Source organism: Heteronotia binoei, chromosome 11 (genome assembly GCF_032191835.1).
Source record: "Heteronotia binoei isolate CCM8104 ecotype False Entrance Well chromosome 11, APGP_CSIRO_Hbin_v1, whole genome shotgun sequence".
Classification (NCBI taxonomy): Eukaryota; Metazoa; Chordata; class Lepidosauria; order Squamata; family Gekkonidae; genus Heteronotia; species Heteronotia binoei.
In genome coordinates this window covers 1,950,055-1,968,952 of record NC_083233.1, presented here as the reverse complement: position 1 = coordinate 1,968,952, position 18,898 = coordinate 1,950,055, and positions in this window count along the sequence as shown.

Below are 18,898 nucleotides of genomic sequence, written 5' to 3'. Positions count from 1 at the left end.
CACCACCATCTCCTGTGGCAGTGAATTCCACATGTTAATCACCCTTTGGGTGACAAAGTACTTCCTTTTATCCATTTTAACCCGACTGCTCAGCAATTTCATCGAATGAACACGAGTTTTTGTATTGTGAGAAAGGGAGAAAAGTACTTCTTTCTCTACTTTCTCCATCCCATGCATAATCTTGTAAACCTCTATCATGTCACCCCACAGTCAACGTTTCTCCAAGCTAAAGAGCCCCAAGCGTTTCAACCTTTCTTCATAGGGAAAGTGTTCCAAACCTTTAATCATTCTAGTTGCCCTTTTCTGCACTTTTCCCAATGCTATAATATCCTTTTTGAGGTGCGGTGACCAGAATTGTACACAGTATTCCAAATGAGACCGCACCATCGATTAATACAGGGGCATTATGATGCTGGCTGATTTGTTTTCAATTCCCTTCCTAATAATTCCCAGCATGACGTTGGCCTTTTTTATTGCAATTGCACACTGTCTTGACATTTTCAGTGACTTATCTACCATGACCCCAAGATCTCTCTCTTGGTCAGTCTCTGCCAGTTCACGCCCCATCAACTTGTATTTGTAGCTGGGATTTTTGGCCCCAATGTGCATTGCTTTGCACTTGGCCATATTGAACCTCATCTGCCACGTTGATGCCCTCTCACCCAGCCTCAATAGATCCCTTTGGAGTGCCTCACAATCCTCTCTGGTTCTCACCCCCCTGAACAATTTAGTGTTGTCTGCAAACTTGGCCACTTCACTGCTTACTCCCAAATCATTTATGAACAAGTTAAAGAGCATGGGACCCAGTACTGAGCCCTGCGGCACCGCACTGCTTACCGTCCTCCACTGTGAAGACTGCCCATTTATACTCACTCTCTGCTTCCTATTAATTAGCCAGTTTTTTATTCACAAGAGGACCTGTCCTTTTACTCCATGACTCTCAAGCTTACTAAAGAGCCTTTGATGAGGAACTTTATCAAAAGCTTTCTGGAAGTCAAGATAAACAACATCTATTAGGTCTCCTTTGTTCACATGTTTGTTCACCCCCTCAAAGAAATGTAACAGGTTAGTGAGGCAAGATCTTCCCTTACAGAACCCATGCTGAGTCTTCCTCAATAACTCGTGTTCATCAATGTGCCTACTCATTCCATCAGTGCAGGCCCCGATTCTTCTGATTCCTTCCCTGAGGAGGAGGGGGCTAATCTTGCTGTTTGAAAAGCAGGCAGGTGATGTGGGCCTGAGTGTCTTGCATCTGAGTCACCAGTTCTTTCCTTTCCTCCACCTGGCCACACCGGTCCATGCTTTTGTAGCCTCAAGGCTGGAATTCAGTCATACACTCTCCCATAGGATGGAGTGGATTCCCCAAGGGAATGAAGTGCAGAGAAAGCTCTCTGCCCTTGGGAATTTTCAGTAGCTGGCATCAGAACACTTTATTCTCCAGGGTGTCAGAACTTGGATGAACTTCAGACGATTCCAATACTTGTTACAAAGTTAGGATCTTTATTGAAGAACTACAGTACTAGAGCAACGAAATAACAGTAATGCCAATTCTTGGCAGTTGGTTACATTTTATGCCATCAGTAAAGCACAATAAAACAATCATTCACACGGTCACAGACAAGTGTCTCTTTTCCCAGCCTTTGTTATCAGAAGGGAGGATGCTCCCCTGTTGTGAAGGCCTCTGCTTCCCCCCCTTCTTGCCTTGTTGTTGGCGCCGCATCCCAACATGTTGGAGGTCGGTCTCTACTTCTCCCGCCAGTTGAATCCATCCCACCAGGGTGTCGGGTCTCCCTTGGTGGTAACACCGGTCCAGGATGTTCGCATTCAGGCCGTTTTTGAACGCGGTATATTTCATCACTTCGTTCCAGCCCCTGGCTGCCGTGCAGTGGCCCATGAATTCAGTGGCGTACTCGCGCGTGGTGCGGTTCCCTTGTTCGATCCTTTGTAGGACCTCGATGGCTTTCTCCTCCCTCAGGGGATCTCCGTACTGTTGGAGCATCGCCTGCAGGAAGTCGGCCACCGTGGCCAGCTCGGGCTTCCTCCCCGTGTAAAGTCCCACGTACCATTTTCGAGCCGGCCCCCGTAGCTTGGAGGCGATGTGGTCGACCCAGCTAGCTTCTGTGGGGTAACCCGCTCCCCAGTGCGTAAAAAACGTGTTGCACTGGATTGTGAAGTACTCGACTTCGTCCCCGTCTCCGTCGAACGTAATCTTTAGCTCCCTGCCTTCGTTATCAGAAGGGAGGATGCTCCCCTGTTGTGAAGGCCAAACGGCCTGTCTTCAAAGGGCACCTGTGGATGTTAAGCAGAGACTATCTGCCACCTGCCCTGCTGCCCTAAATATTTGGCATAGCACAGGGGCCAGGGTTAATTGCTGTGGCCAGGCACTCTATATTATTACTAAGTTACAGCATGGAGTCAGTTTGGTCAAGGCAAATAGAGCAAAGTTACAAGTTCTGACACAGGGTTTTTAGCAGAATGTAAACTGCAAGGGGGAAGATGAGCTGGTATAGCTTGGCCTCCTCCATCTTGAAAGTGAAGCCGGGGCACTTGCAGGACGGGAGACCACGGGGGGGGGGGGTGTGCAGGGGAAGGCCGAGGAAACTGCCTCTCGCCTGCCCTAAAAGCTCCCTTCCTGGATGTAACTGGATAGCACTTATCTACATAGACTAAAGGAATGTTGTTAGGTTTATCATTATTTGGATAAATGTTTTAATGAATAAATGCACAAGAAATGTCTGGGGACTTAAATCCTTCCATTGAATTAATTGCCCCTGCTTGTCAGACTATCATCTTAATCAGTTCTTTAACATTATGAGACCTCCCCTGCCATTTGTAACTTTGCATCATCCCTAGCCCAGATATTTCCCCTGGCTGCTCTGAAAGGTCCAGCGACAGCAGCCTCCAAATGTTTGCTTGTTTCTTTTCGAGCCTGCCCTTCCCCTCAACCGGCTTCTGTCATCACAGGCTGCTGCAAGTGTGTGACTGGCCCAAGGTCACAGGAAGGCAAGAGCCTTTTCACTCCACCCTTCTTTGTCTGAGAGGAGTTTCACACATGGAAGGAACCTGCTTAAAAGAAACCACAGCAAAAACCTTTTGCAGCAACACATGTTGGCCACGACAGATGACTTCCAGATGGGCTTGGCTGCTGAGTGTCACATTCCCTGAGTGTGTGCAACTGTGTTGCGGGGGGGGGGGGGCAAAGGCAGTTGAGAGGATCAGCTAATGGCCTGTCTCAGGTTCTCTCTGCTGGCTGAGGCAGCCCTTGGAAGCTGGACATGTGGAAGATGCAAGATGGCCACGGAATTGGATATGGGGAGACAGAGCGCAGGGGGGACCTGACAACCTTGGCTTGCAAATACAATTACTCATTAAAGGAACACCTTTAATGCACTTTATAATGTGGTGGAAGAGAGTCTGAGTGAAAAATCATGATGTATCTGAAATAAATTCCTTTCCCCTCTTAATTTTCCAAGACAGAATCAGTTAAGTTTATACTTTTAGTATAAGAGGGTTAAAAATGGAGGGGGGATTAACACCAACATTAAAAAAACTGAAGCAAGTAAGTTAATAATGAATATTGTTTCCTTAAAATGTATAAGCAATACTTCTGTGTCTTGCAACTGGGGAGGGGATGAGGGGTTTATTCCTTAACTATTAGTTTTACTTGTCTCACTCAGTCAGACTAGCATTTAATTAAATGCTTAATTAAATGCTTAAAAGGATGGTCTGAATATTGAGCTGGACATTTGTTATGTTCTCCTTGTTCCTTTCCCTTTACTAAGATCATTCCACTAGCCAGTTTCCCTTTCTCTGTCCGACCTCCACTTGAAGGAAGCACTCAGAGAGTTTTGCTAGCATTGCTCTGAAGTCTTCCTTCTGGTCAGATATTTTCTTGATGTAATGTAAAAGTAAGTTTGCCTTCTTTCTTTCTTTTTGATTGTTTTCTTTTTGATTGTCCACTTCTTATGAGATTTCTTTTTTTACTGTACTAAGTATCACGCTTCTCTGCCTGGGCAAAATTCTGCAATATTAACCAAATATCCCAATAATTCTAAGCATGGATCTCATTCTACCAGTGCTGTTTTTATACTAATAATTCCCCATGTTTTAGCCACCTGACCCCTGTATTATTTCATGTTTCTACGTGACATTGTAGTGTATGCATGCATAAATCATGAACAGCCCATACCTTCCGCAAAGCAAAGCAAAACAAAACCACTTGCTGCCTTTGTTCCAAACCTGTAAAAAACCAAGGGTGGGTGGCATCAGCATTTGTGGTGTCTCAAAAGGAAGCAGCTCAGCTGCAGGACTTTGGGGAAGGGCAGGCCAAGGCTTCTTCTCTTGCCATGTAGTTGATGAGTGCAAGAGGCCAGTCCCTGGCGGGAGTTAGCAGAAGAGAAAAGAACTGCTCACACCTCAGTCTGCCTTTTAGACAGGGAGGAGGAGGGAGGGGAGACCCACCCAGAGGCATCTCTGCAAATATCTAGAGAGCTACATTTCTAACTGGCATTGTGTTATTCCTATGCAGTGTCACCCATGGTTATTGCTGCTGTTGTTGTTGTTTTTAAAACAGAGTGAAAAGGGGAAGTCACTTAAAATACAGGTGGAGGGGTTTCAATACACATCAGGTGTAAAAGGGGAATGCAGTTAACAATGGAGAGAAAATGGGCTACTTTCTGCCATCTAGTGTGCTAAGAAAATGTTTGTACAAGGGGGTAGCAGTGTATCTTGATGACATTTTGATGAATTCTCAAGATAGGGAGCCCCATGTGTAAATTGTTGTGGGAGGTCCTCACAACTTTATATCAGAACAAATTGTTTGCAAACTTGTCCAATGGACCCCGCCAAGATAAAGGCAGTGCTGGACTGGGAACCCCCCAAGATGAGGCATCAGTTGCAATCATTTCTGCGGTTCATGAACCGACTTCCCCTCATCCTGCCTGGACTCTGACTAGGAAGAGCGGGCGGGGCTTAAAAAACCAGAGTGAAAGTTTTTTCTCATTTCAAACCTCCAAGGAAAAGATGCATTTCTTCACATCAAGTATTTGAAATGAGAGAGTGATGAGACTCATCAGACCCACTGACCACTCTCTGTTCTTGCTGATCCAGCAGAGGAATGAATGACATCTGAGATGCATCTCCAAAACTCTGCAAAGCTCTGGGACTGAGAGCAGAGGATCTGAGGCCATCAATACTGTTTCTATTGCTCCTTTCTGTTGAAGGTCATGGTGTTAAAATCAGGACACAAGAGATGACCAGTAGGGGTGTGCATTCGGTTCGGCCAAACCGAAGAAACCTCCGAATCACCTCCTGATTCGGAAGTATACGGCACCGTATACTTCCGAATCCAATTTGCAGCCATAATACACGAGCTGTATACGGCTCTCTGTATACTTCCAAATCAATATTCGGAAGTATATGGAAGTCCATAGAAAACATGGGAAAGGAGCTTCTGCAACCTCAGGGGAGCTGCTTGCCTCCTTTCCTGCCTTTGGAAGCCTTTTCCCACCTCTCCCATAGCCTCCCTGGGATCAGGGAGGGAGGGGGAGGGGGAAAGGAGCCCCAGCAGCCAATCCAAAGCATGCATTTGCAAAATGCATTGCAAATGCATGCTTTGCAGGGCTGTTGTGTAGCTGATGGCTGGGTTAATCCCCCAGCCATCAGCAACATTGTTGCTCTTTTGTTTACTTGGGTATCCAAGTAAACAGTGTTCTCTGGCCAATCACAGAGCAGTGATATTTTTTTGAAACTGCTCTGTGTAGGGCCAGAGAACCTTTTTAAGGAGTCTGCCTGGCTGGACTCCATTGCATTGCTGCTGTGTTGGTGTTGGTGTGTGTGTGAGAGAGGTTGTGCTGCATTGGCCCTTGTCCTCAGCTGCTGCTGCTCTCTTTCAGCCTTGCCTGACCTGCCTGGAGAAGAGAAGACATCTAAGGTAAGACAGTCTTGGGGTTTTTGTTTTTATTTCAGTTGGTAAAAGTACTTTTTAAGACTCAGAGTCCATTTACTTATCCAGATTTGGGTACTGGGTAGCTTATTTGGGGTTAAGGGGTTCTGCTGGGGGTGGGGGCCTGGGACGAGGGGGGGGTTGCCAATTTGCCTATATCTTACTTTAGTGAGAGGACTTTTAAAAGTGCAGTGTCCTTTTACTTTTCCTGATTTGGGTGGCTTGGATTTCTTGGGGTTAGGGTGAAGGGTTTTTTGTTGGGGTTGGTAAAGTTCCTGTATTGTTAAAAGTCAAGTTTTTTACTGTTTTAAAAGGATTCTGTGATTGATTTGTTGCTGCTGTGTTGTGCTGCTGTTGTTCCTTTTTTCTTCTGGTTCTGGGGGTGGTGTTGTTTGGCCTAATTTTCATTGTTAAAAAGGTCACTTTTTTAACAGTTGAGTTTGTTGGCCTTTTCTCAGTGATTTGGATCTGTTGCTTTTGGTTTTGCATTGTGTCCTGTTGTTGTCTCTTTTTCTGGTTCTGTTTTTTTTTTTTTGGGGGGGGGTGTTGTTGACTGATTTGGCCTGAGGTTTTTTATTGTTAAAAAGGTCACTTTTTAACTGTTGAGTTTCTTGGCCTTTTCTCAGTGATCTGTTTGGATCTGTTGTTGTTCGTTTTGCATCCTGTCCTGCTTCCTGGTGCTGGTTTGTGGAGTGTGTGTGTGTGTTAAAAGTTAAGTTACTTTCTTTCACATTTTGGTTTTTTTAAATTACCTCTGGTTGGTGTGGGGGTTGGTGTGTGGGCTGTGTGGAGTTGGTCACTTTCATGTTTTTATAGAGATATTTTTGGAGTCTGAGGGTGCTTTCAGTTTGGCTAGGGCCACTAAATAGGCTGCCCCACTAATAAGGGTGTTTTTAGGGATTGTGGTTTTTGAAATTTTAAAAAAATTAATCCAGTTTAGGGCTTTATCTTCTCTCAAAATTCAACTAGGCCAGATAGGAGCAATTTAAAAAGATTTTAGGTTTCTCATAAAAGGCAGCGTGACTACTAGGCCACATCAGGCTCCCTTTTAAAGAGACTAGGATTGCAGTGCATCTTGCTTTCAGCCACTGAAAGCCGGTGCATCCTTATATTTCCATAGGGTAAACCACAGCTTCTCTCAAGTTAGGGGACACCTGATTTCTAGTTTGTGAGGAAATCCGGTTTGTCCCAGGATCTAGTTAGGAGAAGTTTAACTAGGAGGATATAACAAGGATTGCCTTTATCTCAAGGTAGCCTTTTAAAAATTGTAGCCAGGTAGAGGCAGGATAACCTAGTCTCCTAAACTTTACCAGACTACTGCTACCCCAACCCAAAGAAGGACAGGTTAGGGACTAAAAAAACAAACAAACAAGTTTTGGTGGGAGGGTTTTTAAAAAGAAATCAGGGAACCTGTTGGTTTAGGGTACAGTTTAGTGAGTTAGGTTTGTAAAAAACCACACTCTCAGTTCAGATTGTGTGAGATTGGCCAAGGGTGACATGAGTGACACGCAGCAGAAGAAGGGCCCTGGGGGCAAGGCCAAGGAGAAGACTAGAGGAGTGGAGGGGAGGGGGAGGACCCAGTTTCCCCCCCACACACACACCTGTGCGTAGAGCCACTCCACAACTTCCTTCCAGCACTCCGACCTCTGGCCGGAGTGTGAAGTCCCGCCTTGGGCCCTTCATCGAGGCTGCTGCTGGGGTGTCCCCAGCAGAGGTGCCATTAGGTGCTGGCACTGAGCAGGGGTCTGCTGCTCGGGCAGTCTTTCCTCCAGCTGATGTCGCTCAGCCTCAGCAGCCAAAGGAGGGGTAGCAAGAGCAGCCCTCCTTGGAGATGAGCTTTGGGGACAGTTTTCTGTCCAAAACGATCACCCCAAGGAGGGTGCAGAGTGTCGAGCAGGAGCTGGAGGAAAAGGTGGTTGAGGAGGACCAGCCCCCTTCTTTGGTTCCTTCAGGCACCAGCAGTCCTTCAGGGGATGACCAGGAGGGGAGGCCGCATGGGGTGGAGGGAGAAGAGATGGAGACACACGAGGTGCTTCCATCTCTGCCCACTTCCCCCCGGCGGCCAACCCCTCCTACCACACTGAGACACAATGTGTCCATCCCAAGCACCTCACAGGAGGTGGCTCTGGACACCCAAGCTGCTGGTCAGTTTGGGCATCTGTACACCTCCGAAGTCTGGAAGCATTTCCAATTTACGGAGGATCCGCGCTATGCGCAGTTGCAGCTGTGCAGGGCCCGGATCAGTCGTGGGTGGGACTCTGCCCACCTGACTCCAGGGGTGGGGGATGCAGAACCACCTGCAGAAGCACCACCAGGCTGTGCTCCTTAAGGGGGGAGAAGCAGACTGGTTCTGAGGTGCCCAAGCGGCCAATACCACCCAGCCAGGAGGTTCGTCCCACTGCGACTACCTCCAGAACTCTCCAGGAGAGTTCCATGACAAGGCAGGAATGCCAGCCATCTCTGCCTGAGATGTTTGGTGGGGGTGGCACCTGTGTGCCAAGAGGGGGAATCAGGTACAGCAGAAAAGTGATAGCCTGGAACCTTGCCAGGTCAGTCGCCCATGGGTTTCCATTTTCAGTGGTTGAGAATCCTGGGGTGCTAGGATTGCTCGAGTACCTGGCGCCGTGGTACAAAGTTCCTGCAAGAACCACCATTAGCAGGACCATTGTGCCATCTGTTTTCAGGGTGACCAGATCTGTGGTGAAGGAGCATTTGTCCCGTGCTGCCTGGGGGACTGTTCATTTCACCTCAGATATCTGGAGCTCCCAACATGTGTTTGGGAGGTATCCCTCCCTGACTGCGCATTGGTGGCAACCCAGTGAGCTGCAGGGTGGGGGTGGCAGTAGCGGCAGGCAGGGTCAGGGCCACCAGGCCAGCTGGGCCTTGCTGCACACCGAAGCAGTCGTCACGCCGCTCATGGCGGACACTTTCAGAGCCATACTCTCACGGCATTTAGAGGGCTGGGTAGGCAGCGGGGACGTGGTGACTGACAGTGGCTCCAACATCAAGGTGGCTGTCCAGCATCAGGACCTAAAATGCCTTCCTTGCATGGCCCACCTTCTCCACCTCGTGGTTAAGGACGCATTGGGCCAGATGAAAAGCCAGGATCGTCAGTATCTAGCCACAACCCATGAGTATCGACTTCTGATCCAGAAATGTTGGGACATCACGGGTCACTTCTCATGCAGCAATACGGACTCATATCTGCTGCGTGAGAAACAGACACTGACAGGCATGCCAGGGCACCGCCTGATTGGTTATGTCAGCACACGCTGGAACTCCACCTGTGCCATGCTGGAGCACATGGTGGAGCAGAGAGCAGCCCTGGTTGCCTTTGTCGCTGAGATGAGGGTCTTTCGATGAGAACCGTCTCACTCAAGAGGATTGCGTGGACATTTCTCAGACTGTGGAGGTTCTTGGGCCTTTCAAGACCCACACAGAAATGCTCTCATCTGACACGGCGAGCATCGCACTGGTCGTCCCCATGGTCCACATGGCCCATGAGGACCTGGCCTTGTTTCTAGTGCCAGCTCAAGGTCGTGCAGACGTTCTTCCAGTGGTGCACGACCTGGTTGTTAGGCTGCAGGAAGGGCTTGAGGCCCACTTTCAGACTTTCACCTAGGATAAGGTCTACACGATGGTGACCATGTTAGACCCACGCCTTAAGGGTGTGGAGAAACGCCATTTTAATCCATGTTGGTGCTTCATTGGGAGGGATTGCTAAACTGCCAAGCAGGCTTGGGCCTAGCCTTCCCCTCCTTCCCCCCTCCCTTCCAGAGCCAAACCAACAACTCTAGGGGGAAAGTTTTTCTTTCCCTTTCTTTTTCTCTTGTAAATAAATATTTTTTTTTCTGTTTTAAATGCTGGCAGTCAAACTCTGTACCACATAGATCCCCAACCGCTTTAGACCACGCTGTTTTATAAAGGGAGCCCTGGGCAAGGGGGAAGGCATGCAGCTGGATAAGGTGCCAATCCTCCAGGGGTGCCCCAAAGAAGTGCTGAGGTCTCTGTGAAACCCAAGTACAGGGTGGCAGAGGACCTTGAGGCCTGGCCTCATAGCTGGAGAGGGGGATTGGGAGTCCTGTTCCTCTCAATTTGAACCCCTAGACTGAGCAGGTGGTGGCAGCGAGCCCAAGGGGCAGAAGGAGAAATAGCTCCCTCCAGGAGTTGGCGACTCAATAGGGAGCTGACGGGACCGGGTCTGAAGGCAGAATCGGGCCGGTTCCGTCACAAAGGGCATGATCACTGAGCGCGCCAATGAGCTTGATCGCTGGCGAGATAAGCTCTCCCAGAAGGTTGAGCGCTGCAGAGTCAGGGTGGACCCAGTGCCGGTAGCTGAGGAGGAGGGGGGTTGAAGCAGCTCATCTGCCACTTCCACTGCTGTTCATCCCCAACCTCCCAGGCTAGGCAGTGTTTCCACCAGACTCATGCCAAGAAGAGTGCCAAGATGACTCTCATTGGGCGGCTCGTTGGCCCCTCTGGGAGAGGTAGGCCCCTGAGAGCGGAGACGGGTGCTGCAATGGTGAGGGACTATCTTTTGGAGCCCAATGAGTCACAGGAAACATCTCCTTTGGACTACTGGGTCGCGAAAAAGGGGGTCTAGTCAGCCTTCTCCTCTGTGGCCAAGGTGTTCCTCTCATGCCCACCGACGAGTGTGCAGAGCAAGTGCATCTTTTTGCATATGGGTGACATTGTCTGCCCACATCGCAGTCACCTGCAACCCTGGACAGTTGAGCAGTTGGTCTTCCTGAAGGTCAACTTGTTTCTGTTTGGCTCCCCAAACATAGACTTTGAGAGTGAATGAAGTGAGCACATACTTGTGCCTGCTTCCCCTCTTGGCCCGCACTTGGAAGGTGGTTGTAAAATGCTCTCCCAGTAAACATAGACTAGAGTCCAAAGACAGCCCAAAAACTCACTCACAAATTGATTGGCAGTGCACCCCCCCACCCTTATCCATCCCCAAACCAAAAGTGAATGCTGCTTTAAAATCTGCAAAGCGATCCAAATTTCCCCAGTCCCCATCCACACATGCCTAATAATACTGAAAGGGCCATTGCAGCCCCCAACTGTAACCGACAGCACCCACAGGCCCAGCCAGGATAACCCAGGTTTTTTTCAGGGGCAGGAGGAAGAAAGAGGGAGGTGCCAGTGATGATGACAGGCAGCCAGCAGCCATACCAATGCTGAGGTCCCTCTAATGGGACAGTGATGCTGGTGCATTGCTGCTGAGCACTCCCAGTGGTCTTCCTCATTTGGGGTGCAACTCTGGCTCGCCTCCTCGTGGTGCACCCTGGGTAATGCAAAAGAGCCTGAGCCAGCCAACCATCCATCACTCAAGGTAAGTCTAAATGCTTCTTGCTTTGTGTCAGATACAGAATGATGTGGAGCTAGATGTGGTCCACTGCTTCTCTTGTTTGAGAGTTGTGTTGTTTGGGGCAGGGCTGGAGAGCTGGCATCTGTAGATTGCATGTTCTGTGGCAGGGAAGCTGGCATCTGGGTGAGAGACCCAGAGCCAGCATGCTTGTTGTGCTTGATGTGCTCGGACAGCTCTCCCCGTGTTCTTTGGGGCAGGGCTGGAGAGCTGGCATCTGGGTTTGCTGCAGCCAGGTCTGCAAAGGAGAGTGCAAAAGGGTCTGCAGAGGGGTGTCCAAAAGATTGGGCAAGGGGCAGATTGTGTTTTGTGTGGCAGTGACATTGGCAACTGGGTTTATATTGGTTCCAGTCCAGCAGGGTTCATAGAGTAGATAGATGGATGCAGTGCATTTGGATCCTATAGAGATTCTCTGGTGTGAAGGTAGGTTTGGCTTTGGGTGCCCCAGGAACTGGACCCCCTAGTCCAATTTTTTTTTTTTTGGCCTTGTGGGTTTTGTGTGGGACAGTGCCCTGAAGCTGCACAGCAGTTTGGGGGGCTCTTCTCAAAACCTCCTGCTCCCCAGAGCCACTTTTCCCACGACAATTACAGTGAGGAAGTGGTTCTAATTGTTTTTTTCTCACCATTGGGAGCAGTGTTCCTTTTGGGGTGCCCACAGATAGGTGCAGTCTTTTTGGGCCAAGGGGGTTTCATGCTGGGGAGTCCCCTGAAGCTGCCCTGCAGTTTAGGGGCCTCTCTCTCAAACACCCCTCTGGCCAGAGCCACTTTCCCCACAGCCGTTATAGTGGAGGAAGTGGCTAATTGGGCTTTCCCCATTATTGTTGGCAATGGACCTTTTCGGGAGCCCAAAGACAGGGACCCCCTGGCCAAATCTTTTTGGGACTTGGGGGCTTTGTAGGGGAGAGACCCCTGCGGGTTTCCTGCAGTTTTGGGGGCTCTCCCTCAAGCCCCCTGCCCCCCCCCGTAGCCTCTAATTATGCCCTATGATTTCAATGGCCCATAGGGTATAATGGTGGGATAGGGGCACCCTATTTGGGTGCCCCTGAAATGGGGCCCCCTAGCCCAATCTTTTTGGGACTTGGAGGGTTTGTAGGGAAGAGTTCCCTGCAGGTCCCCTGAAAATTTGGGGGTTCTCCCTCAAACCGTCTCCCCTCCAGGCGGCTTCCAATATACCCTATTTTGTCATTGATTTCAATGGCCCATAGGGTATAATGGGGCCGTATATTCAGAAATAGCCGTATATCTCTCATATATACGGTTATTCCGAGTACTGGTATTTGGAAATATATAGTATTCCAAATATTTTGGCCCCGTATATTTCTGAATCCGATTATTTCCATTTTTTTTTTTTTTTGCACACCCCTAATGACCAGCTGGCAATGCCAGTTGTGTCACTGGGAAGGGCTGGTTTTGGACCACAGGCTGCTCTCCCTTAGAAGGAGGGATTTCTGGCAAGTGATGGACGTTGTTCCCAAGGACTTAGTGGTGGGGGGGCTAAGAGCCTTGCAAAACTCAGCTGGATGACTTTAAATTAAACCCTGCAGGTTAGAAAAGACCAGAGCAAATCAGCAGGAATAAGAAAAGAAGAAGCAGGAAATTGAGGAAGGTGCCAGGTCCTGGACAGGAAAACAGTATGATGAAAAGCAGAAGGTGTCAGGTGGGAGACTGGAGCCCTTTTTTCTTTCCAAGTAAGAGTTCTGGCATCACCTTATTCAGGGGGCTACAGAATTGGTCCCCTTGAAACTTTGAGACTCTTCAGTGAATAGGCAGTACTAACTCCACTGCACTTGTTGGCATCATGTGGTTGAAAAACAGCCCCTCCCCCCAAGTCACCCCTAGGGAATGAGGGCAAAGCTGAGGTTCTTATTTGCTGCTCCTTCCTTCCCATCTTTGTGGGGGCAAAGCCTTTTCCTCTCTCTCTAGGGATGGTAGCTGGAGGGACTTGTAGAATTGGTTTCCTTGATCCAATCTGATTGAAACCTGGGGCTCTGTAGTGTACAGGCAGTACTAACTTTGCTGCAATTTTGGACCCATTTGATTGAAAAATTGCCACTCCAGCCCACCCACCCCCACTAGGGGTGTGCATTCGGTTCAGCCGAACCAAATCAACCATCGAAAAACCCCTGATTCAACTGTATACGGAATTGCATACAGCCAAATCCAATTGGGGCCCATTATGCAGGAGCCGAGTATGGCTCCCTGCATACTTCCGAATAGATATTCGGAAGTATACGGAAATCCATGGAAAAGGCAGGAAAAGGGCTTCTGCAGCCTCAGGGGAGCTGCTTGCCTCCTTTCCCGCCTTTGGTAGTCTTTTCCCACCTCTCCCATAGCCTCCCTGGGATCAGGGAGGGGGGGAGGGGGAAGAGGAGCCCCAGCAGCCAATCCAAAGCATGCATTTGCAAAATGCATTGCAAATGCATGCTTTGCAGGGCTGTTGTGTAGCTGATCCCCTAGCCATCAGCAACATTGTTGTTCTTTTGATCTTTTGCTTACTTGGGTATCCAAGTAAGCACTGTTGTCTGGCCAATCACAGAGCAGTGCTATTTTTTTGAAACTGCTCTATGTAGGGCCAGAGAACCTTTTTAAGGAGTCTGCCTGGCTGGACTCCTCCATTGCTGCTGTGTGAGTGTGTGTTGGTGTGAGAGAGAGATTGTTCTGTGCTGGCCCTTGGCCTCAGCTGCTGCTGCTCTCTCTCAGCCTTACCAGACTTGCCTGGAGTAGAGAAGATGTCTAAGGTAAGACAGTCTTGGGGTTCTCGTTTTTATTTTAGTTGGTAAAAGGACTTTTTTAAGACTCAGAGTCCCTTTACTTATCCAGATTTGGGTGGTGGGTAGCTTATTTGGGGTTAGGGTTAGAGGCTTCTGCTGGGGGAGGGAGCCTGGGGTGGGGGGGTTGCCAATTTGCCCATATCTTACTTTAGTGAGAGGACTTTTAAAAGCAGTGTCCTTTTATTTTTCCTGATTTGGGTGGCTTGGATTTCTTGAGGTTAGGGTGACGGGGTTTTTTGGGGGGGAGGGGTTAGTAAAGTTACTGTATTGTTAAAAGTTAATTTTTTTTTACTATTTTAAAAGGGTTCTGTGTTTCATTTGTTGCTGCTGTGCTGTGCTGCTGTTGTTCCTTTTCTCTTCTGGTTCTTGAGGGGGGGGCTGTTTGGCCTAATTTTCATTGTTTAAAAGGCCACTTTTTTAACAGTTGAGTTTCTTGGGCTTCTCCTGTTGTCCCTTTTCCTGGTTCTGGTTTTTTTGGGGGGAAGCTGGCACCTGGGTGAGAGACCCAGAACCAGCAGGCTTGTTGTTCTTGGCCAGCTCTCCCCATGTTGTTTGGGGCAGGGCTGGAGAAATGGCATCTGTAGATGGTGTGTTCTGTGGCAGGGAAGCTGGCACCTGGGTGAGAGACCCAGAACCAGCAGGCTTGTTGTGCTTGGCCAGATCTCCACGCGTTCTTTGGGGCAGGGCTGGAGAGCTGGCATCTGGGTTTGCTGCAGCCTTGAGCAGATTGTGTTTTGTGTGGCAGGGTTCATATAGTGCATTTGGGTCCTATAGAGATTCTCTGGTGTGAAGTTAGGTTTGGCTTTGGGTTCCCCAGGAATTGGACCCCCTGGCCCAATCTTTTTGGAACTTGGGGGGTTTGTAGGGGAGAGTCCCCTGCAAATTTGGGGGCTCTCCCTCAAACCCCCTCTCCTCCAGGTGGCTTCAAATATACCCTATTTGCCATTGGGGCCATGTATTCAGAAATAGCCGCACATCTACCGTATATGCGGCTATTCCGACGGAATTCAGAAATATACGGGATTCCGTATTCCCGCCCCCCCCCCCGTATATTTCCGAATCCGTGTACTACCGGATTTTTTTGCACATCCCTAACCCCCACCCCAAAAGTCACTGCTTTATCACTTTGCAAAAAAGAAACGACAGACCATAACAAGGAAGGATGACAAATGCAGAGTTTTCAACAGAAAGATAAACACAGATTATAGCCAGTAGGAAAAGTAAACCTCCCCCCAATAGGAATCCGTGGAGAGAACTGAGCCTCTTCCTAGAGGCACCTAATTCTGGTGTCTGTAACACTAACTACCACCCCCCCCCTCGGTCCCATCCCCTTGGAACTTGGGTGGGGGGTGAGATTAGAGGGAGGAGGATGCTCTGTGCTAACTTTTGGGGGGCATTATCTTTATAGACATCTGCCCCAGAGCCTTGAGTAGATTTCCTATCAAAGATAAAGGTCTCAAAGTACCACGTCCCAAAAAGCGGCATGGATTTGAATCCCAAGGTGGCAATGCCCTACATGAACATAAGTGATCATGGGCGGAATGGGGGTGGGGAGAATGCCTGGCTATGAAAGTCTGTCTCCCAGTGTGTTTCTTGGCATACATCCCTATCAGGGTGAAATGGATTATGATTTTGTGGTTGGAGAAGCCATCTCTTGTCAGAAACCTCTCATTCTGCAATAGTGTGAGTGAGGTGGTGGATGTAGTAAGGAGGCCACGGGGACTGTGAAAACAGGGGTTCCATCCCACAGTCAGTTACACCCTACAGCTTAAGTAGGCAGTGGCTGAAGAAGAGGTCAACACAGGACCGTAAAGAAATGAGTGGGTGGGAGCTGGGGGGCAGGGCTGGCACATGGGGTTCTGCCGCCTGATGCAGAACCCCGATGTGCGTCCAACCCCCCCCCCCGAATACTTATTGTGCACATGCGGCATGATGATGTCACATGCACCATTGACATCATCATGCACCATTGTGTCTGGGTGCTGAGGGGGCGGGAGAGTTCTTCCAACCGCTCAGCACCCAGAAACAATGCAGCACTTTCAGTCCTGGGCGCTCTCGAGCTGTGTGATGTCATCATGCCGGGCTGCATTGTTTTGGGGCACTGAGGGGCTGGGAGAGTTCTTCTGACTTCTCAGCACCCAGAAACAATGGCACTCAGTCCTGGGTGCTCTCCAAGTTCATTGTTCCTCCAACCCCTCAGTGCCCAGAAGCAATGCACATATACACCCCCCCCCCGAGCTGGTGCCTGAGGCAACTGCCGAATGTTTAGGGTTGCCAATCCCCAGGTGGGGGCAGGGGATCCCCTGGTTTGGAAACCCTCCCCCTGCTTCAGGGTCGTCAGAAAGTGGGGGGAGGGGAGGGAATATCTGCTGGGAACTCTCTTATTCCCTATGGAGATTTATTCCCATAGAAAATCATGGAGAATTGATCTGCGGGTATCTGGGGCTCTGGGGGGGCTGTTTTTTGGGGTAGAGGCACCAAATTTTCAGTATAGCATCTAGTGTCTCTCCCCAAAATACTCCCCAAGTTTCAAAAAGATTGGACCAGGGGGTCTAATTCTATGAGCCCAAAAAAAAGGTGCCCCTATCCTTCATTATTTCCTATGGAAGGAAGGAATTTAAGAGGTGTGCCGTCCCTTTAAATGTGATGGCCAGAACTCCCTTTGGAGTTCAATTATGCTTGTCACAACCTTGATCTTGGCTCCACCCCTAATGTCTCCTGGCTCCACCCCCAAAGTCCCCAGATATTTCTTGAATTGTACTTGGCAACCCTACGAAGGTTGCCAAATGGGCGTGCTGGCTCTGCTGGCAGGAAAGAGGGAAGCTGGGTGGGCAGGTGTTCTGGTTTGCTCCAACCTGGAACAGCTGGGCAGGAGGGAACCAGAGCCAGCAAGGGGGAGGGGACAAGAGCCAGGCTTAGCATGGGGGGGAAGGTGAATGCGGACAAGTCAGGGATGTGAGCCTAGGGAGAAACATGGCCATTTCCCCAACTGGCTGCTGGGGCTACAGCCAATGAGGGATGAGAAAGGGGGTGGGGGACAGGGAGCTGGGATGGGCCCAAATGGGACTCTGGGAGATAAGGAGCTGGAGCAACCTTCCTTTAAATAGGAGGCTTAAAGAAGGCCAGGGAAGAAGTAGGGTTGGCAGGTCTATGTTGAAAAAACCTGGATACTTTGGAGGTGGAGCCAGGAGAGGGCAGGGTTTGGGGAGGGGAGGGGCCTCAGCAGGCCACTATGCCATAGAGCCCACCCTTCAAAGCAGCCATTTTCTCCAGAGGTGCTGATCTCTGCCAGCTGGATATCAGTGGTAAAAGCAGGAGATCTCCAGGCCCCACCTGAAGGCTGGCAGCCATGGGAAGAAGTAGCCTGGGCGAGGAGGGCCTGAGGTGAGGCTGAAGCCCCTCCTCCAAGCATCCGGGGGCCCGGGGAAGCTGCCTCATGGGGCATGGCAGTGATTTGGGGAGGGGGGGGGCTGGCCGCAGCAGAGCCTCATACTCTGTGTGGTTCATCAGTATAAAGTTGTTCTGAACATCACCAGTTTCCTCCCCTTTCCCCACCCCCTAGAATAAACTTTTTTCTTGGTGTGGTCAGTCTCTCTTTCCTCCTTGCTATTAATGGTGGAAGGAAGTTGTAACCAGGTTTTGCCACAGCAGGGGCAGCAAGCGGCAAGAGTGCCAAGCACTGGCAAGCTAGCAAGAAACTGTTGTTCTGGCCTCTTTCACAGGTGTGCTCACTATTGTGGCAGGGAAGTGTGATGTGGGCAGACAGGCCTCAGTTCATCCCAGAAACAACACATGCTACCCTCACGAGGAAAGTGGAACTGGTCTGTTTGAGGGTTTTCCAGCCCAAAATGCACTTCTGCCTGCTTCTGCCCCCCTCCCAATGTAAACCAGATGCCTCCTCTTCCTCGCCATCATGGCAGCTTTTGTTCGGCTCTCTCTCTGAGCCCCGCCTTCCGATGGGGAAGTGCCCCTCTGCAAGAGCTTCACTTGGGAAGCAAATCTGCTCCCCAAAGTGTTATATTTATTCAGCAGGATGTTTGTGATCACACAAACTCTCGCCATCTCACATGCACACACCCAAACAGCTGTAAAAATTAGTCCATTAAGCACAGCTACATGCCTCAGAGTTCAAAGATTACAAGACGTATTAAAAGGCTTAAAAGGGTCTTTTGTTCCGCAGTTCTCCTGCTGTTGCATTTGAATAAAACCATCAGAGGTAAGAAGGGAGCGCTAAACCCGACAAAAGAGAAAGAGGTTCCCATGGAAAATAAAATAAAAGGACTTCAGCATTCTGCAGTATCTTTGAGGGCCAGTGCCAGAAGTTGCAAAATACATAGTAGATTAGGGCTGACAGGGAAAAAAAGAATTTTTCCATAAAACATGAGAGAAAGAGCCCAAATTGCCTTATGCTTTTCTTGTCCCCCCCTCCCCACTCCAATGGATTATTTTTGTATGCCTGTCCTTCCACTTTCTTGTGTCAGTGCATATTTACAAGTATCCTCTTCTCTTTGGACATGAAAAGTGAAAACAAGCATCAGAGAGAAAATGAAGAAATTAATTAGTGAATTTTTGGACTCTGAGAATAGCCAGAAGGCCCTTGGGGCAACATTGTTAAAAATTAGACATTTTGAAGGATTCAGATACTAACACATGATAAAGATGCCAGTTTGGTGTAGTGGTTAAGTTTGCGGAATCTTATCTAGGAGAACTGAGTCTGGTTCCCCACTCCTCCACTTGCACCTGCTGAGATGGCCTTGGGTCAGCCATAGCTTTCATAGAAGCTGTCCTTGAAAGGACAGCTGCTGTGAGAGC